This window comes from Sciurus carolinensis, chromosome 2 (assembly GCF_902686445.1).
Source record: "Sciurus carolinensis chromosome 2, mSciCar1.2, whole genome shotgun sequence".
In the NCBI taxonomy this organism is placed as follows: Eukaryota; Metazoa; Chordata; class Mammalia; order Rodentia; family Sciuridae; genus Sciurus; species Sciurus carolinensis.
This window is the reverse complement of record NC_062214.1, coordinates 80,727,799-80,751,670: the sequence shown is the minus strand read 5'-3', so window position 1 is coordinate 80,751,670 and position 23,872 is coordinate 80,727,799. Positions and strand designations below refer to the sequence as shown.

At 55.3% G+C, this 23,872-nt stretch overlaps 1 long non-coding RNA gene across 1 annotated transcript in view; it reads left to right on the top strand.

Annotated features, from left to right (window-relative positions):
* LOC124977923 (uncharacterized) overlaps positions 1–23,872 on the top strand; it is a 72,009-nt gene that overhangs the window by 5,673 nt on the left and 42,464 nt on the right. The window contains exon 2 of the long non-coding RNA XR_007107288.1: positions 15,108–15,204. This is a non-coding gene — a long non-coding RNA (uncharacterized LOC124977923). The remainder of the gene's footprint in view (positions 1–15,107; positions 15,205–23,872) is intronic.

Below are 23,872 nucleotides of genomic sequence, written 5' to 3'. Positions count from 1 at the left end.
CTTCTGGATCCATGTGGTCATGCCAGCCACCAGGGTCAGGGTGGGAGGAGGCCAGAATGGAACCTTGGTGTTCAGGTTGGTTTGGACATGGAGGTTGGGTCTTGGCAGGTGGCCCAGTTCCAGCACCCATCTGCCAGGGCAGCTGGACAGGCAACTCCATGCCCAGGACTGATCCAATTAGCTCAAGGCCAGCTGTGCCAGCCACCCTCCTTCTCGAATACCCCACCCAGCTCTGATAGCCCTCCTGGTCCATGAGTCATGGGGTGGAAGGGTTCCTCTGATACCAGGTGCTCAGGCCTCAGTGAAGTGTGTGTGCGCACGTGTGTGTGTGTGTGTGTGTATGTGTGTGTATGATGTGCACACTCACCCTGAGTGCTGATTCTCTAGCTTCGAGATTTTGGAGTGTGGAAATGGGCTTCTTAAATCAGTCTGGTAGGATCAAAAGGGCCTGAAGTAGATGCCAGATGGAACTGAGTTTGAATCTTACTGAACTGCTGCTAAGCCAGGTGAGCTTGGGCTAGTCACTTCCCTTTCCTCATCTGTATCATGGGGAGAAAGAAACTAACCTACTGGAGCTGTCCTTTGCCTGCTTTGAAATAATTCTTTTGAAATAATTCTTGTGCTAATAATTTGGATTTATTTCTTTTTGAAAGAATTCTTGCCCATCTTCATCAACGTTAGCTCTTTTGTTTCCCGCTGAAATTTCAATGTTCAGACTGAAGGGAAACATTATTATTATTTTCCAGGACAAAATTTGCTTTTTATATACCTTTTGTATATAAAATAACATTTTTTTAATATACTCTGCTTGTTCAGTCCTAGTGGCAGTTCTAAATATGGGTGGAACATTGCACCATTTTATAGAGGATAAAACTGAGGCTGTGAGCAAGAAGTGATTCTGCAGAAGTGACCCAGTGAGTTGGGCTGGACCCTGTTTCTAGTCTCCTGGTCCCATCTTCTTGCTCCAGGGTTAGGCTTCCCAACTTCTGGGGTGGAGATTGGAAGAAATGACTTTGCTGTCTGTCTAGATCAAGCTTGGGGACTCCAGAGACTCCCTGCCCAGCCCTGTCTCCATTATATAGGTGCAGGAATGGGCTATCCTTGGTGACTGGCCCTCAGTCCCAGCAGGGTGGTATGAGGATGCTCAAGAGGCAGCACTGGCTGTACTTCTGCCCTCCCGAGCAGGAAGAGGGGCGAGTGGGCAGCATCCTGAGGGCAGGCGAGGCCAGGGAGGCCAGGGAAAAGTGAGGGGTAGGCCTTTGCCTCCCAGGCAGCCCTGGGCCGTGCCAAGGTAAGTAGGGCTCAGCTTGCTAGTGCAGGTTGGGAAGGCCCTGGGCTCCGGCCTTGACTATCTCTCTCGGAGCCTTAGCTTGCCCCTTTGTAAATTGGAGAGACTGATTCCCCAGCCTGCCTCACAGGGTGTTTTTGAGGCTCTAATAGAAAAATGTATTTTCATAGTGAGCAGGGCATAAAATCACCATATTCCACAACTCTGATTCCAGGAGTCCTGACCCTACAATTTGCCGATCCTACGATCATTCAGTGAATCATTCGTTTGGGCCCTTCCTTTGGGCCCAGCTGTGCTGGGTGCTGTGGGAACAGAGATGAGTAAGACCAGCCTTTGCCCTCTTGGGGTGTGCACATGCTGGCACTGGTGGTTTGTCTCCTGCTCTGCACCCGTCAGGGCTCCCTCTTGCCTCTAGCTGGCATCTGGACTCTAGCACCTCGCACAAAATGCCCCTCGGGCCGCAGCCTCCTTCCTCCCAGTAGCCTCTACGTTCCCTAGGCTCCAGCCAAACTCTGCTGATCTCCCCTTCACACAGGTCGTGGTTTCATTCCTCTCTGGTTTGACATGTGCTGTCCCCCAACTTAATGGTCCTGCCAGTGTCTCTGCCCAGGCAGATCCACCCACTTTCCAAGAGAGCTTAAATGCCACATTTAAAAAACCTTCTCCTGGCAGCCGGAAGCTGCCACTCCTTCCCCAGACCAAAGCAAGGTATTGCTTTACATTTCGGGAATGCTTCCTGATTTGCTGTGCACCTGCCTGTGAGGCCTGTGTGGTGGTGTGTCTTTCCTAGTGGCCTGGGAATGCCATGGCAGCAGGGACTGGGCTTATTCATCTTGGGTACTTGGCATACCCAGGGACCAGTTAGGCTGATCTGGGGCATGCAGTGCATCCCTCAGGGCCTCTGTGGCCACTGCCACTTCCTCCCTGAGCCGTCTCCTGGACGCAGGCTAGGCCCAGGATGCGGTCTAGGCCCAGGACATGTCTAGGAAGCTCCTGGGTTATGAGCTGCTTTTCTGTGGAGCTGCTCACCACAGACACAGCCCTCCCTGCCCCTGGAGGCTCCGCCAGGCCCGGGTGGGGGTGCCCAGTCACTGGCCACACATAACTCTCCCCGATGAATTGCATGGCATTCAGCAATTAGCAATTGATTATTTGGGGTGCTGATAACTCTTCATGATCGACCGGCGGACGCAGGCCTGGCCAGTGTTGGTGTGGGTCAGCTGGGCTAGGCTGGGAGATTGCAATCGTGGCCATTTATCCCTGACCAGGAAGTTCAGTAAACAGAATCTGGAGAAGGGAGGTGCATGCCCACCCCCCACTCTGCCATCTAGGCTGCCAGGGTTGGTGGAAGAGGGGGAAGTGGGTGAGAGGAGGACTTTGTGCTCCGTCCTACCTTCCATTCTCCACCTTCCTTATTTTTCTAACAGTCCCTGCTGGCTCTGAGGCTCATCTTTCCCATCTGCTAAATGGGGACTTCAAGTGCTTTGTGGGGAAATACTTGGCCTTTGAATGAAATGACCAGGCTGTTATTGACTTGTCATTATTTTTACCTAATGAGCCCCCCTCCGAGGGGGCATTTGGAGGTGGTCACATAAAGATGGAGCCAGTGTCGTGATGCCCAGCCCAGGGCTGCACTGCAGAGGGGACGGAGACTGGCTGGTGGAGGGCGGTGGTCACAGATAGCAGTTGCTTCAATAAAGCCCTGGGTCTGACTTATGCATGCGCTGAGGCTTCTAAATGTGGAGCTGGGGCTCAGTGGAATTTGTGCAGAAGCCATTTCTAGGGAAACAACATAAAGGAGATGGCAGGGGGGATGTTTAACCTACTTAAGAGACCCAGTTGCCTTTCAGGCAATGCCAGGAGCCCAGGGCATTGTTTGTGGGCCTTCTGGTCATGTGATCAGTGCTTTTCTCTTTTTTCCCTTTAACTTTGTTAGGAACATTTTCAGACACACAGAAAGACAGAGAGAATAGTATAGGGAACTCCCAGACACCCTCACCTAGATTTAACAATCGTTGACATTTGGCTACATTTTGCTTTATCTTTTTTTTTTTTCTTAAAGTATTTTGAAGTACTTTATAGACATCATGACATTTTGCTCCTAAATAGTTCAACATCCATCTCAAAAAAAATAAGAGAAAATATTTCCGTCTAACCTCAAGGGGTCACCTATTTCTTTTTATTTTATCCTTGAGAGATGAAGATGTTGACTGATGAGGAGACTGAGACCTCAGAGGTGGCCTGTCCTGTCCAAGGCCACATCTCAAAGAAGGAGAGGGGAATCTAGGAGGTTGCCCTGGGTGTCAATCCAGGCCTGGGATCCAGGAGGGAGTAGACTGGGGGTGGGGGTGGGAGGTGCTCTGGAGCTGGGCAGGTGGCTGGAGCAAGACCCCCTCCAAGCTGGCTCCCCAGGCAGTCTGGAGTCTCCGCCTGGAAACAGGAAGTGACCCTCCTTTAGGTTAATTGTCTCTCTTCCTTTTGTTTGCAGTGGGGATTAATCAGGAACTGCAGCGTCAGGAAAATCTTAAACAACTTGTTTATTGTTTAATTTAGGAGAATGTTATCAGGCTCTGGCCATGCAGGTCCAGAGGAGCCTCCGTTGGTACAGGAGGTAGGGCTGCCCCCAGCAGCCACCTTGGGGGCACAGGAGAAAGGCAGCAGGGTGGGTGGGGGGCTGGGGGGCTGGTGTGGCTGGCCTATCAGGAGGGGCTAGGATCTGAGTCTGCACAGCCAGGGAGAACTGGGTGTGTATGTCTGGGCCCAAGGTCTGGGCTGGGCTCAGAATAGAGATGGGAAGCCAGATGTATTGTCCATCCTCCTGCCCAAGTCTAGTACCTGCCTGGGGAGACTTGGGTAGGATGGTGTCCTCCGCTGGCCTAACTGCAGGTTTCCCTGGCCTTCCCTTTCTCCATGGGGGCTGGGCACCCACACATGCTGGGGACGGGGGTCACATGTATGGAATTAGAGAATGCTGGAAGTGGAAAGCAGCCTCAGAGATGATATCATTTCTCTTATAGATTTTAGATGGAGAAACTGAGACACAGGGAGTAGTCAGTTCTGCCTCAGGTCTCCCAGTGAAGCATTGCAGAGCCTTGGTCATAGGTGAATTGTTTGGCTTCACAGTTCCAGGATCCTCTGCTTCCAGGCCACATGGGCTGTGGTTCACATACCAGTGCTCCCACAGGACAGGATGCCGGCCCAGCTGTGCAAGGGCTGTCAACCATCCCTAGGGGTCGGCCCAGGGTTCCCCTCCTCTCTACCCCTCCCTCTCCTGCCCTGAGTGTGTGTGTATGCGTATCTGCACATGCGTGTGTGCAAATTTAGTAACTTGCTGGCAGGGAAATGGGTGCGTAGATCAAGAAAGAGGCCTCGATAGGATGTTCTGAGATTGGCCTCCTGTTCCCCTTCCCTGGCCCCATTAATAGGAGAGCCTTGATTAGTGCCAGGTTTGCTGGGGCAGAAACCCAGCAATTGGGTAGGAGTCGACCAAAGGGAAAGCAAAACAGGCAGATATCAAAACGCCTTTTGATCCGGGCCTGAGGCCTGTGGAGCTGCCAGACTTTACAGCAGGCCTCTGTATTTCCCTCCAGTGGGGGAGGAGAGAATAGGTGGCCCCTTGAGGGCTGAACCTGGGTCCATCAACAGCGCTCCTGGGCAGCTCTTCCCTCCCTGCTCTGAGAGCAACGTGGAGGGATCAGGTCGCAACTGTCTGCTGGCTGGTCCTTCAACACCTGCCTCTCTCTTGGGAAGGGGGTCATGAAGGGTCACAGGAAAGACTGCAGGTCCTGGTTGTCTCCCCACCTGCCAGGTTTTCCTTTGCTCTCCCAGGAGTGGGGAGAGAGCCCTGTGCCTACACCAGGGGGTGTGCCCCTTCACTGGCTATATGCTGGACCCCTGGCGGACCCTGGGAACATTACCCTCATTCATATGCATGAGTGTCCTGCAGGTGGACACTGTTGACTCCATTTTATAGATGAAGATACTGAGGCTCAGAGTGGTCACCTATTTGGTCAGTAGTGGGGCTGGGATTTGAGCCCAGGGCTGTCTGCATTGCTGGACCACACCACCTTCGAGGACTCTCTCCTGTTCTCTGCCTTATCACTGACCGCTGCTTCCTGGGTCTTGGTGTTTGCCTTTGCCTAGTGGGGCTGGGAGGGTGGCTGAGGGCTGAGCTGCAGGCCATAGGCTGGAGGGTGACCCCCCTCTTCGTCCCTCAGGGAGACTTAGCCTCTGTTCAGCTCCTCTATGTGGCCCCACAGATTCTAAGAGCTCAGGCTGAGGCTTACCACTGTTCTTGGAGGAATCCTTCCTAAGCTGAACAAAATGAGAGGATCCCTGGCCCCATACTCAGGCACTGGGTCTCCGTGTATATGCAAAACCCTCCAGAACTTTCTGCACCCTTTGCTCCCAGCTATCGGGTGCCTTCTGAGGATCATATTTGTTGGGTGACTCCCTGATGGCACGGGAGCCTGTGTGCATATATAGGGGCCGTCCTGAGGCCTGGAGAGGCAGCTGAGGGCTGAGCGTGAATTAAGCCAGAGTGAGTTTATTGAACACCTACTAAGAGTCAGGCACAGCGTCAGGGGCTTTGTATGATTACCTCATGATTCCTTACAACAATCCCACAGGACATGTACTGTTACTGTCCCCATTGACCAGACAGGAAACCAGGGCTCAGAGAGATTGAGGGACTTGCAGAGGCCACACAGCTAGCGAATGGAGTTCCTGGCATATGCCTAGGAATGTCTGCTTCTAAAGGAGGCTGTGTCTGCCAGACAGCTGGGGTCAGTGCTGCAGCTAGGCTGAGAGAGGTGAGGTTGCAGGAGGAGGAGGCCACTCTGGGTTTGGAGAGAGGGGTCAAGGGTCCAGTGCAGGTCCAGGGAGGGGTGGCCCAGTGGCAGAGGCCTGGTCGGGGCCTGGAGCTGTGTGACGTGGGCTCAGCGGCACCTCCCTCCGGCCTCACCTCGCTCTCAGGGGCTGGTGCATATTCCTGACGTGCTCATGTGGGGCGAGGCCTGGTGCTGAGTGCGGCCTGGCTGCTCAGGAGTCGGCCGGGCAGCCTGCCATATGGGAGCATCACAGATGAGGCTGGAGAGGGGCCCAGGCTGTGCAGGCCTCCAGCACCAGCCTGCTGCGGGGGGTGTTCCCTGGATTTTCAGCTTGGGAGAGTTGAGGCCAGGGTTGAGGTTTCCAGGGATGGGTCTCTGGAGGGCCAGGGGCTGTGAGTTGGAGAAAGGGTGAGAGCAGCTGGGGCTTCCCTTTTCCTGGGCCCAGGCCCCGTCTGTGCAGGCTCAGAGGATACCTGGCTCTTCCCTGTATCCCATCCTTTGCCTCCTGGAACCTGGGGTGGGAGTGGGGAGCAGGGGGTCTCTGGCCCCTGCAGGACCCTCCCTTGGAAGCTGTAAATATTTTATCTCCACCGTCTCTGGTGCTGAAAATTGCTGCTTTTAACGCCTTTTTTTTTTTCTTTTGCTTGATACAAACCAATGCTGGAAAAATTCCGTGCCGGGCGCTCGCTCTGTCGCTTCTGCTTGTGCCCAGAGTCCCCTCCAAAAACTCTAATTGCTTTTAAGCTGCGATAGTTGGCAAAAGCAATTTTCTTTACATTATGGAAAAAGAGGAAAAATTCACCATATTTTCTTCTTCCTTTTTTTCCCCTCCTTTTTAGACTCTAACCTTTCGTTTTGAATTCTCTCTGGCTGCTGCTATGGTGCTGGGAGGGAAATGGAGTAGAAGACATGTGGGCAGGGGGGCAGGAACACCCATGGACAGGACATTTTTCCTCTCTGGGCCTCAGTGTCCCCATTACGAAGTAGTCATATGTCCATGAACTCATTTAGCAGACATTCTCTGAGCACATTCATTGGAAGCAGCCAGATGGCAAGGGCGGATTCTCTCCAGTTGGCTGCTGCGTCACCAGCACCCAGCACAGAGCTAAGTAGGTGCTCAGCTAAGATTTGATTGACTGGTTGACTGCCCTACTGTGAGCAGGCAATTTACCAAGAACTGAGAATGCACAGGATGAATTAGATAAAGCCCCTTTTCACAAGAGCTCACTGATAAGAGAAGGAAACACCAAAAATGTAATGACAGTATTGCTGAGTGGTAATATAGGTGGGTACTGGGTACTGTGGGAGTCAAGAGCAGGGCACGCTCTGGGAATTGGGGAAAGTTGCATAAAGGAGACACACTTGGGCTGCCTCTAGGAGACGGGGGAGGAGTATGGCAGATGAACTGGGGCCAAGGAGGAGAGAATTCCGGACAGGAGATAGCAAATGCAGGGAAGGGTGACCTCTGAAGAGCCGGGCCTGAGCCACAGGAGAGGCCTTTGCATGGCGTTTGGGCCTGCTCTCGGGAGCTGGGTGGGGCTCTGAGCAGGGGACATGTTTTGGGGGGTCATGGGGGAAGAGGGATGCTGGCTGGAGGTCTGCTCCAGGAAAGCCTGTGGGGGTGGGTTGATGGCCTGTGAGTTCAAGTCAAGATGGGGAACTCCTCCTGTTGCCCTGTGTTGTGGTGCGGGGGGCTCCTGAATTCTGGGCGGGTGTCGCCTGGCACAGCAGGGGAGGCGGTGTCCAGTTCATAGACTCTGCTGCTCTTTTCAGTCTGGATTGCTTCACTCTGTCCTTCAAGGTAAAGCCCTTTACGGTTTATAAAGCCTACTCACCTCGGACCCCCAGCTGACCTGAAAACAGTCCTCTGAGGTTGGCAGAGCGGTGGCCAGTGCCGCACTGACAAGTCATACTTGGCCCAAGGTCCTGCAGGCAGGTGAGCTAGGGTAGGATCTGAACCCAGGTCTCAGGGGCCCAGCCTGCCCTGGGCACCACCTCGGCTAAGGCCCTCCTCTAGCCCCTGGCCCCCTCCTCTCCTCCCCGCCCCTCCTGAGCCCTGTGTGCCTTCCTTGTTTGCAGAGCGTGTGGGGCTTTTCAAAAGCATTAATGATAGAAAATAAATTGGAATCGGAGAGGAATCATCGCCGGGCATTCTCGAAGGGCCGCCTCTGCCCTCGTGTCTCTCAGCCATATTGAAGCCGGCAGCCAGACTGGAATGCGAATGAGTCTGGGCCGGCATTGCTCTTAATCTGTCGGGGAGCCCTCCCTGGCCGGCACTCACCGGCAGCAAGGCGGTTTGCATCGAGGTCTCAGCAGCCGCCGGGCATCGCTGGCCAGGACTGATTTCTCTGGAACAGAGTCGCAGGCAGTGGATGGCTACAGGGGAGAGGTGGAGGCAACCCTGGTTCAGGCCCTTTGCCCCCTCGAGCCCTCTGCTTTTACGGCTCTGAGGTTGACCCGAGGCGAGGAGACACCACGTGAGACTGCCCGGGGCTTCTGAGGCCTTCGAGGTTCCTCGTCTGGGTGTTCCAGTTCCCCTGTGTGAACTTGACCCTCTGGCCCTGTCTCCTCCGGGAAGCCTTCCTTGATCACTGCCCAGCTCACCCTGGCTTTCCATTTTCAAGCTTCATCTGGCCCTTGGGGCCTAGAGGGGTCAGGCAGGTAACGAGAGGAATGGGAAGGGTGTGATGTAGAGGGAGAGATGGAGGCTGCAAGGTGGAGGCACAGAGACCGCACCCGGCCTCCTCCAGGGCAGCAGAGGGAACGAGGTGGGGCAAGAGCTCTGCAAACAAGTGCTCAAGGGGAGGGAACCTTCTGGAACTGGGAGGCCTCGGGCTCCTTCTGGGTAGTTTTCTGTGGTTCTTTTGATCGACTCACAAGTGGAAGAGGCATTTCCTGACTGGCCTGGACTCTGGGGAAGGTCTGGAGCCTCTTCTCCCTCTCTGCTGGCCTGCTGGCTGCCTGCATGTCCCTACAGACACGAGGCTCCTCACTGACGAGAACCCCATGGACATGTGGACAGCCCCCCAGTGTCTTCATTGATGAGACAGCTGACACTTGATGTGCGCGCACACCCACTGGGTCTGCTGGGTTCCTCTCCCTCCATACACACACCCCTCTTTGCTGTCATCAGTGGGAGTGACAAGACACACCCACCCACCAACTGTAGACACAGACACACCTACATACCACTTGGAGCCCACACACCCTCCAAGTTCACCCCCGCGGAGACCCACATGTGCCCCCCTCTGCTGTGAACGTCACACCCCCGTACACACCTATCCCCTCTACCCGACCCCGAGCTTCCCGATTCTCTTGGTTCTTATAGAGAGAAACACCCCCTGCTCCCTCTTCCTCCTCCTCCCTCCCGTCAGCACAGGAGCCCTCAGCCCCCTCAGCCCCCTCCACTGGAGTTTCTGCTGAGGACCCCAAGGCCTGGGTGTCCTCTCCAGCCAGCCAGCCTACCACCTGTGGCAACCGTTGGCCTGTTGGCCTTGGTTTGGGGGAGTGCAGGCCTGAGCCCCGTGTACCCAGCCAAGGTTCTCACCCTGGTCCTGGAGCCCTGGTGTTGGGCGTGGCCTGGGAGTAGGTGGGTGGGGCTGGGCTGCGTGGGTGGGTCAATCCCCCCCACCCCATTCCAGCCAAAACAGGGCTGCCTATCTGCATTTTAGGGTCTGGTCTGGATTTTAAAAAGCCGTGAACTCTCTACTGATTTTGTTTTTCTGATTACAAAAGAAAATTCTCCAATTTCCACTAAGTGGAAAATGGAGGCCATGAAGGCCCCCATGTCAGGCCCGCCCTGACCGTCGGAAGTGATTCCTGTGTTATCTTCTGACCTTTTGGGTCATATACTGACAGACTGTTATTTCTAAGTAAGGCTCATTCTGAAGCTGTGTTTTGGAGCTTAATTTTTCCCCCTATTGTTATGCATAGATGTGCCTCAGTCTGTGGAGTGGCTGCAGAGCGTTCTGTAGTGTGGATGTACTATATTTTATTTGAATATTTCCTTATTGATAAACACTTAGGCCATTTCCAGTTTCTTTTTCACTCTTACCAGCAATACTGCTATGAGCATCCTTGAGTATTTATATGTGAGTGCTTGTGCCATTTTTTTTCTGTAGAAGAGGCTTCTAGAAGTGGGTTTACTAGGTTGTAGGGTGTGTGGGTTTAAAGTGTTAATCAATATTGCCAAATTACCCTTCTCACGGTTGAGCCAGTTTCCCCTCCCTCCAGTGGTCTATGAATGCTCATTTCCCCTCATCGTTGCCAGCACTGCTTGTTATAAATCATTTTAATTTTCCCCAATCTGATGGGCAAAAAATGGTATCGTGTCGTTTTCATTTGCATTTGCCTGATTGGTAGTGAGATAGAACATCTTTTTATACGTTTATTGGCCAATTTAGTTCTTCCTCTGCGGATTTCTAATTCACTGCCAATTTTTCTCTTTTGTCTTTTTTCTTATTGATTTGTAGGGGCTCTTTGCATATTAGTGATATTTTCTTCCAGTGTTTCACTTGCATTTTAACTTTGTTTATGGTGTCTTTTGTTGTACAGATGTTTTACATGTTTATGTAGTCGGATTTGTCAAATTTTCACTTTATGGCTTCTGGATTTAATGTCTGGCATACAAGGACTTCCCCTACTGCATAAGATTTCATTTCAAATGGGAGTTTCATTACTGCAAAATCTTCACAAAGCCTTGGTTTGCAGTCTCCTTCCCAGCTGCATGTCTGCCTCTCTCCGCAGCTGTAGAACTGACTCTGGGGGAGAAATGGCCCGTGGTCTGTCCATCTTCATTTCATTGCCTCTCCCTCTGTCCATCTGGCTTTGGGGTCTCTGCCACTCTGTCTCTCCTGGCCTCTGTCTCTTGATGTTTTGCTTCTCCTGTTTTCTGCCCCCTCCCCTGGTGGTTTCTGAACATGCACAATAACTAAGGATGTGAGCTGGCAGTTCTCAGTGGGTCAGAGGCAGGATGGCAGCCACCAGAGAACATGCTCCTCCCATTCCACCTGCTGACCTAGCCCAAAACAGTGGACTGCCAGGGCAGGCCCTGGCCCAGTTCTCCATCCCAGAAATTCCCCGCGAGAGCCCAGGGCAGGCCCTGAGCTGATCCTGGTCCCCTCTCCACCAGGAAGCCTTCTGAGACTTCTCACTGCTCTTCCATGGCCCCGGAATTGGCCCCTCCCTTCTAGCCTTGCTGACGTCCCTGACTCCTGCCTTCTCAGTTCTGAACTCTCCGGGGTCCACTTAGCCACCCCTCAGGATCTTGCTTTCCACCTGTGTAAAGTAGATGCTGGGAGGCCTCGCCCATGTGGGATAGTGTAGAGCTGGCGGGTCTTCCAAGTGATGGTCTGCAAGCGGTTCCCTCCCAACACACATACGCTTGTGTGTGTGCGCGCGCACACACACACACGCACAGAGTTGACATGCAGCAAAGAGGAGGGGACTTGAGTTCCGTCAGGGTAGCAGTCAGTTGGATTGACTTGTTTTCTAGCCCACTCGAGGTAAAGCATGATGCCTGGCAAATGGGAAGTGCCTCAGGAAAAAAGGATGAACAAGAATGAGCGTGAGCTGGGGTTGTGGCTCAGTGGTAGAGCGCTTGCCTTGCGTGCGTGAGGCGCTGGGTTCCGTCTGATCCTCAGCACTGCATATAAATAAAATAAAGGTATTGTGTCCATCTACAACTAAAAAAACCAAAAAAAAAAAAAACCAAAAAATTGAAAAAAACAAAAAGAAAAAAAGAAAGAATGACCGAACACCCTGGCAACATGCTGAGCCTGGCAGGAGGGAGGGAAGCTGGGTACCAACCTTTGAACTTCTCCTGTATAGCAAGGCACTTTCCTCATTGTCCCTTACTTCTGAGGATGGCAGGGGTATGTTAGTCAGCTTCTCATCACTATAACAAAACTACCTGAGAGAACCAACTTATAAAGAGAAAAGGTTCATTTTGACTCATAGTTTTGGGGGTTCTAGTCCATGATTGACCCTGTTGCTTTGGGCCTGAGGCTAGGCAGCACATCATGGTTGAGACACCTGGTGGAGCAAAACCACTTCACTCATGGCCAGGATGCAAAAGAGAAAGAAGAGACACTGGGGGTTCCATGGTCCCCTTTGAGGGCACGCCCCCAATGGCCTAAGGGTCTTCCATTAGGCTCCACCTCTTGAATGTTCCACCACCTCCCAATAGTACCTCTCTGGGGATTAAGCCTTTAACATATGGTTCTTTGGGGGACATTCCACTTATGAGCTGTAGCAAGTTGCTCATTGCAAATAATCCCCCATGACCTCCTGAGTCTCAGGTGGGCTCTATGGGGGTCTTGGGTTGAGGGAGCAGTTGAGAGATAATTCAGAAAAAAACAGGGTTCCCTTTGAATCTTGGCTCAGAATTGCATAGCCTAAAACCCTGAGGTAACCCTTCCTGGCTCCCTGGGCCCCTGGATTTCCATCCTGGCACGATCCCTGCAATCATGCTGGATCACCTCCTGCCTGTGCTCATATCCTCTCAGTCCTCTGCATCTCTCTTTCTCAGTCACCAGCGACACGGTAGGCATTTGACAAAACTTGAATAACTGAATGAACGATTAGGTGGACGAATGACCGAAAAGCTAGGGGCATTGATTAGGGGCTCAGGTCTGGGAAAGAGGAGACCAGGGTTCTGGTCTTGGCTTTTCAGTTGATTTGCTGGGTGACCTCAACCATCATTGGAGCTCATCTGTAGAATGGGCACAGGCTTCTCAAGCTCTTGATTCTGTACTGCGTGTCCCAGAGCAGGCACATGTCTACGTGGCATGCTCTTTGGTGGCAGTGTTCTCTGAGCGGCCACTGAATGCCAGCTCTCCTTCCCCCCAGTCCTGAACCCGCTTTGGCAGCATCCTTGAGAAGCTGATTCTGTAAAAGTCTCATTCTCCCATGTACGTGTTCTTCCTGTGAGCATACAGGCTTCAGATTCCCAGAGCTCCCTGTGCTCCACCAAGGGGGCAAGGAGCCAGGAGGGCAAGTTGGAAGCCCCGCTCTGCTGCGGCCCCTCCACCTACCGTGACTGGAGGCTGGCATCTGGGATTTCACAGCCTCCCCGTTACTCAGCACATGGGCAGACCTCGTGTCCAGGACAGCGCCTGGCTCCCACTGCGTCTCCTCCCCTGCCCCAAATCATTGTCATGCTCTGACTGTGGTCCCATTTCCATAGCAACTTCTCGTGATGCTTCAGGAAGGTTCTGGGGGGAGGGAGCTGGAGACCCATTCATTATCTGGGAGATGGCAGCTGGGGGCTTGGAGGGTGCAGTGGGGATGGCTTGCCCTGCTGGCTCGGGTGGAATGGGGCACAGGGAGGCCAGCCAGGTGGTCTGGAGGCCTTCCAGGGACAGGGCTGCCGTGTTGGCCTGGGCCCGACTGGCTTGTTCCTGTCTCCTAGGAGCCAGCTTGGGAGACCATTGGGAGCACCCCTACTTGGCTGGACCTGGCTTGGGGGGCCCAGGCCCAAGGTGTCATTCAGACCGTGGCACCACTGTGTCCTGCTCTGTCCTCTAGGTTCAACAGCTTTTGGGAGGCTCCCCCTGGGACTGACGGGCACGGGGCAGAGTTTGGGGCTGGAGAATCATGGGGCTGGGTGGACCCTCTCTTACTGGTCTCACTGCTTCGTGGCTCTATTATCAGGGCCCAGCTCAGTGCCTTTGTTTCTACCTCCATCTTGAAGCCCAAGTCTGTAGCTCAGGAAGCAGGAAAGCCCTTCCAGAGTCCCTCCATCTTCATCTACCACGTGGCCGCAAGTTCCCTTGGTGGAACGTCCGCTCTGGAAGGGACTCCAGGACCTTTGCCATCTTCTGCCCACATCTGCAACCTCCTTGGAGCCCTGTCCACCCATCCTTCTAGCCATCCCCGCCGGAAGGCCTTGTGAGCCCTCCTGGGGACCCAGGCCTGTGCCGGATGGTGCCACACAGGGAGCGGAGAGGGAAGGGCAGGCATGGGCACTCTGGCAGGCCCTGTGGCAGCCACCTCTGGCCCCCCTGCTCTCCCAGCTTCTTGGTCTTTGTCTCGCATCTGAAGGTGGATTACCACGCTCGTCCCAAAGTCACACAGCCATGAAATCACACCTGTGATGTGCCTGTCATGTTTTTTTCTCATTCACAGACAAATAAACCCTTACCTATGAAAATAAAAGTGCCTCAGCCCTATGCAGCCCGGAGGTGCATGTCTCAGGCTTTGAGAGGCGCACACCTGAGGGGAGCCCCTCGGCAACAGCTTTGACAGGCATCCAGGACTTTGTCTGAGAGGTGGAGGAAACTGAAGTAGAGAGAGGCGTTGCCCAGGGCCCACGGCCAGGAAGCGGGACAGCTGGGAGTCCACCGCCTCCCTCTTGCCTTCTGGTGCAGTTTGTCCTGTACCTTTGAGGCCTCAGGGTCTCTCCAGGGTGCCCAGACTCCCTGGTGTCCTCCCCACTCACTGGTCTGTTGGAGGGGCTTGGAGAGGCTGGGGGAGGGGGAGGTTAGCTGGGAGCTTCCGGGCTCCTTGGGGACCAGGAAGGTGAGGCTCAGGCCTCTGGTGCACTCCTGCCTCCCTCTCTGGGGGGCCAGCCCAGGGCTGGCTTCTGGGGCCTGACTGGAGAGGAAGGCTGGGAGTGGCCTTGCTGGACACCTGTTGCGCTGCGGGCGCGGGTCCCTCTTCTCCTTCATCCTCCCGCAGTCCTAGGATCTCTGTTCCACAGATGCAGAAAGCCAGGCTCAGAGACTCTCCCAACATGACAAGGGGACAGAAGCAGTCAGACCCCATCAGCCCAGGGCCAGACACTGCCAGTCTCCAGAGCCTGGGTGTCGCATGAGTGTGTCCAGGAGTGAGAGCGCGTGTGAGCGTGCAAGCGTGAGTGTGTCATCGTGAGTGTGTGGGCTGCGTAGTATTTGCGTGGATCAGACCCATTTGCATGTGTGGTCCCCAGAGCCCCTCAGAGCCCCCTGGGTCCTGCTGTGGTTCTAACCACTTCCTCTTTACCCCCACAGCCTTCTGCACCCAAAGGCCCTGAGATGATGGTGCCCACGGGCAAAGAGGGCAACTGACCCTGGCCCCGCTGCGCTCACTGGACCCGCTCAGCCTGAGGTGAGAGGCCACTCTGGGCCACTGGGCAGAGCGGGGTGGAGGAGCCTTCCAGGTGTGGGGGTCTCCAGGGGAGGCTCTCAGGACCTTCTTTCTGGAGGTTCCCCGTCTCTCCCGGCATGCAGTCAGGTCCAGGAGTTTGACACGAGGGTGCCGCCTGCCCCAGCCCTTGTGGTGCGAGGCTCAGCAGCCTGCTCAGAGGCCGGGCCGCTCTTCCCAGAGACATGGTTTCAGCAGCAGGCCTGCTTATAAGTTCCCAGGCAGCGCAGGAGGTCTCTAATGACAAGGGAAGGACTCCGTCCTTGGTCCTGTCACATCGTTGACCTAATGTGTGCTTGACTCTGGGTCCATCGGAAGTGGGGGTGTATGGAGGCTGGCATCAGCTCCGGTGCGTGCAGTGCAATGGGTCCAGTCAGTGGTGGCTCTAGATACCTTCAGGGCAGGATGATGCTCAGACTCTAGGTGTGTGTGTAATACGCACTGGCAGCCAGGTGACCCTGGCTTTGTGTGAACAGAGCAGATGACCTTTTTGTTTATATCATGAGGAGCAGGGCACCCAGAATGTGGGAGGTGACATGCTCTTGCTCTCCCACTCCATGTCCCATGTGAGGGGACATAAGGAACCTATCGTGTGTTGTTACGAGAGATAGGAGATGGGTAAGCAGGGGGTCTGGGCTGCCGCCAGGCTTGACCCCTGTTTTGCTTGTGACTTTAGACAAGTCACCTTAACCCTGTACCTGGGTTCCTGGATTTATGAGCCAGTTGTCGAGGGACTTTGTTAAGCCGAAGGAGTGGTGTGGGAGGCTTGGGCAGCAGGCTGGACTGCTGTTACCCTCAGGCTCAGAGGCTCAGTGGGGCAACCAGCCTGGGCTCCAGAGGGACGGGTGACAGTGTGTGGCGAGGCTCAGCCAGCCCCTCCCCCACCAGGGAGCTGGTGGGCATGGTGGGAGCAGATGCCCGCATCTCCTTCCTGGGCACCAGGCCTCACTCTGAGGTCTGCTTCTGTCCATCAAAATATTCCTGCTAATTAGTTGGTCCTGGGTAGGTTGAGCTGCTAATTGGTCCCTCCAGTTTAACCTGTAATTGCTGCTGGGAGGTGTCGAGAGCGTGTGGTCAGGGCTGTCTGAGGCGGCCAGGGTGCCTTGCCTTGGACTCTGCCGGCAGGCAGTGCGGGACCTACAGACGCTCCGGGCAGGGAGCCAGCCGGGGAACTGAGGCAGGGCAGAGGCGCCTCTCAGCAGGGGTGCTGGGAAGGCTTGTTAGAACAGGCGACACCTGGGCTCAGCCTTCAAGCCTGTAGTGTTCTTTTAAAACATTCTATTTTTCTGGGTATAAAATGTGTTCTCTATAGAAAAATGTGAGCACTTGGGTGTTTTGCCCGTCAGTCTTTTACAAAATATGTATTTATGACATATTTGGGATCAAGCTGCCCTTACTGTTTCCTAACCTGCCTTTTTCACTTAATTCTACACCAAGATCATTTTCCCATCATTAACTACTCTTCTATAATGTGATTTTTAATGGCAGCATAGTGTTCCAGCCCCGGTGAGCCATAGCAAATCAACAGCTTCTCCCTGGTGTATTTTGATGGTTTCCAGTGTTTTGTCGTTATAAATATTGCCTGGATGAACAGGGACTCACGGAGGGTATGACGGGCGGCCAAGCCTTGAGGTTGGGGTAGGGCCCAGTCTAGGCAAAGCCACAGAGGCGAAGGAGTTGTGTCTGGGGCAGGGCCTGGCAGGCGGGGGGCTCCTTGGAAGCTGTGCTGAGCTGGAGCTGAGTCCTGGCTTATCCAGGCTGTGGGGGAGGCCTGGATTTTCCCTGCCATTCCCTGCCTCCTATCCCCTCTGCCAGCGCTCCTGTGTTTGAGGGGGGCGCCAGGCTCGTGGGCAGGGGAGAGGCAGGCCAGGCTGGTGCTCTTACATGCGAGCTGGAGCAGTGGGGTCCACATCAAGGCCCTCTGCTCTCAGCCCAGCGCAGGTCTCTTTGCAGGAAGGGTGCACACACCGGTGTCACAGCTGATCACCTAGGCCTCTCCTTCATCCCCTCGGGTCAGGGAGGCCCATGATGGAGGTGCCTGGAGGCCAGCGGGGAAGACTGCGGCTGGCACGTTATCTTCTGCAGAATTCCCTGAATGGGGGCAGCTGGGGGCCCCACCCGGGCTGGGGTTGCCCTTGGTTGGACTGTGGGGCCCCCCAGGGCAGTGCGTCCTGAGTTGCTTCCTTGTCCCCTCATGGCATACACTGGGCGCTGCGCAAGTGCGCACTGAAGTCATCATTGGTGCTTGTGAACACCTGCTGCACATCAGGCCTTGTTCTGTGAGCCAGCATCCATCTGTGAGTGGCAAGTCAGAGCAGGTCGCTGCCCACAGAGCTGAAGTCCTAACAGAGCAGCAGGGAAACCCAGAGAAGTAAATTCATAAAGTAAGGCTAGGGAGTAATAAATGCCCCAGAGGAGAGGAGGGCTGGAAAAGGGAGCTTCCGCTGCAGGGTGGTCGGGACAGGCTGTGGAGGAGGCGCCTCTGAATAGAGGCAGAGGAGTGGGAGCGGGCTCTAGGGGTTCCGGGCAGGTGGGGCTTAGAGAGCGTGATGGCAGTGACTCATGGCTCCCAGGCTGCCACTTACTGCTTGGTGGGGAGAGGACGGGTGAGCCAGAGAAGCTGGTAGGCAGTCCAGAGACCCCGACCCTAGTCCAGACAGATGACGGGGGGACAGGGCCTGAGCGAGGGTCCTTTGAAGGCGCAGCTGAAGGATGGACTGTGGGCCCTGGTGGGCCTGGAGGGGAAAGCAGGGGTCCCATCTGCAAGTGTGAAGTGCTGGGGTCCACACGGGGAGGATGCACGGGTGCGTGTGTGTGTACGAGAGACAGACAGGCTGCAGCCGAGAGAAGAGCCTGGGCTGCCTGAGCAGGGCTGGGACTCGTCAGCCTCTGTGTGGCTTCAAGCCTCTGAGCCTGGGCAAGGTCAATAGAGGAGGAATCTGGGGCTCATGCTTAGGGCGATCCAGCGGTGGGGGCTCCCTGCCCATGGGTGGTGGGCCTGTTACTCCAGCCCTGCAGGTGAGCTTTCTGGATTTACTAGCCCTAAGAAACTGCTGCTAGCTCACCCTTCCAGCTGTTCCTTCTGGGGCCTAATGGTTGTCACAGTACTTCTGTGACATTTGTCAGGGCTCTGTGGTCAGGAAGTAGGCTGCCAATTCCTTCAGTCATGCTCCTTCTCAAGAACCTACCATGGCTCCTTATTGTCTAAGGATTGAATTCCAAACCCCTTATCCTGGTTATTTAAGGTTTTCCATGATCTGGCTCAAGTTCACTGTTTCCGCTCCCCTCTTTCCAACAGGTGGCTCCTCCCCCATGCTCCCCCCAGGCTCGGTCTCATCACCGCCATCTAGAATGCTTTCTTCTAGTCCCCCTTCCCTGACTCACCCACCTCCCTGGCCCCTTTGAGTGACTGTTGGCACCTTTGCTGGTCATTCCCAGGCCCCATGGCTTGTGGCCAGCTGCCCTGTCATGTCACTGCAGCTCATCAGTGTCATCCTCCTCAACTCGTCTGCATTTTTCCCTCCTCTTCCTCTTGTCCTTCACCTCTCCTGCCCTGTCCGGTCCCACCTGTTGATGTCAGGGCTCTTCCTAAATGGAATCCCGTTCAAACCAGGGAACTCTGGGGGTTGGGGTGCCTGAGCTCGGCTCTGCCTCAGGACCCCTAGGGATGTTATTAGGGACAGGGATCCTCTGGGGGCCGCCCAGACCTCCTGATCCAGAGTGTCAGCCCTGGCGGGAACCCAGGAATCTGAGTGATTAACAAGGCCCTTTGTGATGGTTGGAGAGGACTCCTTGGCCCCAACCAAATTATGGCAGGGGAGTGCAGGTGTCCCTGGGAGTGTGGCCCTCTGACCTTTACATGCAGGGACAGGGCCTCACTTTCCTCAGGGAAGCCTGTGCCCTGGAGACAGCTCTGCCTCGGCTCTTCCTTCTGCTGGCTGAGCCGAACCTGCCTCCCTGAAGTCCACAGAAGGATCTAGGCTCCCGGAGGCACGGGACACCTGGCATCTGGGAGCTTCCCTTTCCCACCCCGGGGCCCAGCAGCAGGAGGGGCTCAGGGCCAGGTCGGGTCCTTGTGATGGGCGCAGGCCTTGTCTCCCACCTCCTCCGCCTGCTGGGAGCCCCCTTGGTGTGTTTTGTTGCCTGTTCTTTCCTCGTTTTCCCATTAAAGATGTGACTTCAAGGGGCAGGGCAGGGCTGCAGGGACATAGTCCCTTATAAGGGACTTATAAGGGGCCTTATACGGCCCCTCTGTGTGTCTGTTGATCAGCCATCAACAGGCGGTGTGGAGGGCTTTAGTATTCTTGGAGCAGAACCCCTCCTTGATCTCCTCTTGTCCTTGTCACAGCCATGTGGCAGAGGGATGCCAGCATCTCTGTTCATCCTTCCAAGAGCATGTATGGAAAATCTACCATGTGCCAAGAAGTCTTCTGGGGATAATGTGAGCAAATCAAGGTTCAGAGAGGGGTGGTGGTTTGTCAAAGTCAACCGACTAGTGAAGGATGAGTCGGCCCCAGAGCCCAGGTCTGAGGTTGTTGGTTTGCGACAGCTGCCAGAACAAAGGACAACAACCTCAGTGCCTAAACAACAAAAAGTCATTGTCCCCCTGCTCTGCAGCTCTAAGTCTGAGCTCAAGGTGTCAGCAGGCAGGTTCCCTCTGAGGCTTTGAGGGGAGGTTCCGTCCCCCGCTTGGCTCTCCCTGGGTCACCTAGTGTCACATTGCCAAGTGGCTCTCGCACGATACCAGCTCAGACCGTCTCCACGTTTCTCACCAGTTGTATTGCATTAAGGGCCCTACCTTCTCCTGTGTGACCTCCTCCTGATTAGCTCATTACATCTGCCACGACTCAGTTTCCAAATAAGTTCACATTTTTGTGGTCCTGGGGGTCAGAACTGCAACATAAAAATTTTGAGGGAACACAACGAATCTGTAACGTGAAGTGGACCTATCATTTCCGATAACCCTGGTGGCTTTGGGAGTGGTGGGCACGTGGTGCCCGAGGTGTGCAAGTGGATCATCAAGACCACCCGGCGTCAGGCTGCCCGAGGGGATTGCTGCAGCAGGCCTGGAGCGGGGCTCCTTGGAGGTCTGTTTCAGCCCGGCTTCCTATTGGGGCTCAGGGACACAGGTTCACGGTTCCTTTTTCATATATATGTATACATATATACTTGTAGGTGGACACAGTGCCTTTATTCATTCATTCATTCATTCATTCATTCATTCATTCATTCATTATTCATTCAGGTGTGGTGCTGAGGAAGGAACCCAGCGCGTCGCCTGTGCTGGGTGAGCACTCTACCACTGAGCCACAATTCCAGCCTAGCTTCCTGGTTCTTAATCCAGTCCCAGGACGCTCGGGTGAAAGGCAGGTCTGGGATTCTCCTGGGCGGAAGTACTCCCGACTCTGCCATCTCCCTAACTGGGTGCCCTGGGCAGTGACTCCCACCTCTACCTCAGTCTCTGAGTGTGAATGAGGCCCCTTCCTGCTGGTCACTTTTCATCAGAGACCTGTGGCTGGGCTCAAAGGACAGGATGGCTAGGAAGGTGTTTTGTTCATCTTTCATCTGTTCCCTCTGCAAACATTTACTAAGTGCAGCTGTAGGCTAGGCTCTGTGCTGTCCCCAGGGACACAGGGAGGCCTTCCCACAGTCAGTGGGGGCCAGGGCCGTGCAGGTGTCTTGCCCCTGCCCCAGGGCAGCTCCCCTCCGGGAAGGGGTGTGAGCGGTGCTGAGTGCTTGGTGTGAGCCTTCAGGCGCAGGAGAGGAGCCGGTGGGGAAGCAAAATTAAAATTCCTCTTGGAGAAGTTAACAACTTCCCAATTAACGGACTTGCATTGGTGAGACGCCTTGGAGGCCTTCTCAGTCAAGAGGCTCTTCTGAATAATGAAGGGCTGCCTGAGCTCGAGTGGAGCCAGCTGCAGCCAGGAGGTGGGGTGCTGAGGAGGGCACCCCGGTCTCAGGGCTGAGGTCAGCGGCTGTGCGTGATGGGGTGGGGTGGGGAGATGGGCATGGGGAGGACAGAGAGGAGGGACTGTCCTCAGCTCTGCCCCTCCAGCCCCTTCCAGCCTGAGCCACACACACCCACCAGTGTCCTCCACGGCCTGCTCGGTCCTCCACCTTAGCCCATGTGGACCTTCCTGGCTCCTCCCTGCTGCTGGTTCTTTCTTTTCTTTTCTTTTTCTTTTTGGTACTAGGGGTTGAACCCGGGGACACTTAACCACTGAGCCACATCCCCAACCTTTTTTACATTTTATTTAGAGACAGGGTCTCACTGAGTTACTTAGGGCTTCTCTAAGTTGCTGAGGCTGGCTTTGAACTTGAGGTCCTCCTGCCTCAGCCTCCTGAGCCACTGGGATTATAGGCGTGTGCCACTGCCCTGGCACTGCCGGCTCTTTCTTGTCCCTGCTTGTCCATGCAATGCGGGGACCACTTCTGCACACCCTGTCTGAGCCGGATGGAAGCAGGGGTACCCTGCAGGGGAGGCCGGGAGGCCGGGTGTGTGTGGGAAGTGCCTCGGGTGTGCTAGTGATCATTTGCGGTGGTGACTGTGTACTAGACACTGCTCATGAGCAACCAGCCTGGCTGAGGGGCAGCATCCTCTTGGCTTCTGTGATCCCAGGTTCTCTGGTGCCCATGCCAGTCCTGTGGCATCATCCTGGCAGCCTTGGTGCTGCCCAGCTGGCTTCCTGGGAGACTTTTGGATCTGCCTGGTTTGGACTGAACGGCTGCTGGGTGTCCTGGGAGGTGCGGCCTCAGACCTGCCAGGGTTCCTCTGCGTGCACCAAGTGCCTGCAGGGTGCCTTCCCCGCTGGGCTCCTTCTGTCTTCACAGTGGCTGGGAGGCAGCTGGGATCACCCCATTCAGATGCAGAGGTGGGGCGACCCTCAGTGAGAGGGTTCTTACTAAAAGGGGCTTCTCCTCTCCTGTCCCCCGGGGCCCTCCAGGACCCTAGGTGAGGAGGAGGCTCTCCCCTCAGTGGGCAGGGCATGGGGACTGCCCCCAGCAGTTGTCAAGGTCATTTGAGGAGACGGTGTTCCGGTGGCTCCTCTGTCCGGGCGGGTGGCGTGGAGGGTGGCGGAAGTGTTTGCAGCCCACACTTGCCAGCCCCTCCTTCCCTGCGTGTCCTACTTTCTGGAGCCTTCACAGCTGAGGCCTCTGTAAACACGCAGGACTGAGAGGCCGGCACCTCCAAAAGGCCAGCCAGCCACGCAGGAACCCTGGGCTGGGGTGGTGATCAGGGGAGGGTGATGTGCTGGTTGCAGATAGGAAAGGCAGCCAGCAACCAGGGGAGGGTGGGTCCTGAAGACCTGGGGGTGATCAGCTGCTTTGACCAGGCTGGGTGCTGAGAAAATTTGGATTCAAGTCATCCCTGCCATATACTGTGTGGCCTTGAGCAAGTGACCCAGCCTCTCTGGACCTCTGTCGCCTCTTGAGTGACATAGATAACCTCCCTGAGGGGTGGTGAGGGTCAGATGGCATCGCATGTGTGGACGTGCTGGGCCCAGGGCTGGTGGGCCTTGTATGTGGGACGTGGACTTGTGGATAGCATCTAAGTGGTACTGTTTGGTGGGGCTGGTTCCCCCCCATGCTTGCACAAATGATTGAGTTCTTCAGCCTTGGTCTCCCTGTCTGCACAATGGGCATAGCGATCCCTACCTCACAGAGGTACTGCACTCTGTCAGTGGGAGTCCCCTGTCCCCTCCTCTGAACATTTAATGAACCCATTCTTTTTTGAGTGCCCAGTGGGCTTTGCCTGGGCTCAATGAGTAGGTGACATGGTCCCGGCCTCTGGTAGCAATGTAAGGAGATGGACCAAGAGAAATGATGTGAACCCCAGGAAAGGGAAAGGGGTAAGGACTGGAGAAGTCAGGGAGGGTTCCCTGGAGGAGCCTGGTCCTCAGGGGAGGATTTGGGGAAGCTGCGGCTGGAGGAGGAGTGGCAGAGAGCGTGCCTGGCTGGGAATAGCGTGAGCAAAGACCAGGCCAGAGGAGCAAGTTCAAGGTGGGGTGTGAGTTGCCTGGGAGAAGCTGGTGTCAGAGGGTTCCAGTCCTGCGGGAGTGGAGGATGAGGGCTTGGGGGTGGGACAGTAGTCCCTTGACATAGGGCAGGGGACAGCAAACATGCCCCAGCATAGATCTGACCGGGGCCCTGTGGGGCGAGGCAGGGGTTCAGCGAAGCTTCCATGGACAGACTCCAGGACCTCAGATGGGGGCTCTGAAGGCCTGGTGCAAGGTCTGGGAGGAGGCAGCTGCTGAGCTGGGCAAGCGGACGTGTCTGTGGAGATGGCCTGGGGCAGCCTTCTGCCAGAATGAGGGAACCAGGGGCTCTGCTGCTGTGGGAGGGGTCCGAAGTGGGCTGGGGGCCTGGACGCTTGCCCTCGGCGGTACCTTCAGGCTGGCCTGGAGTCAGGCTGCTCTGAACTCTGCGTGTTTGATTTGCAGGAGGGCCTGGAGAGGGGGGCACTCAGCCTCATTCTCAGGAGCTGGAGGTGAGGCTCAGTGGGCGGTGCCTGGCCTGTGCTGGGTCCTGTTTAAAATCTGAACTCCAAGCATCGTACTTTTTCAATGGACCCAGCTGCTCCCCTGGGGCTGTGGTGTTTAGAGGTGATGATGTCCCTGGGCAGACTCAGCAG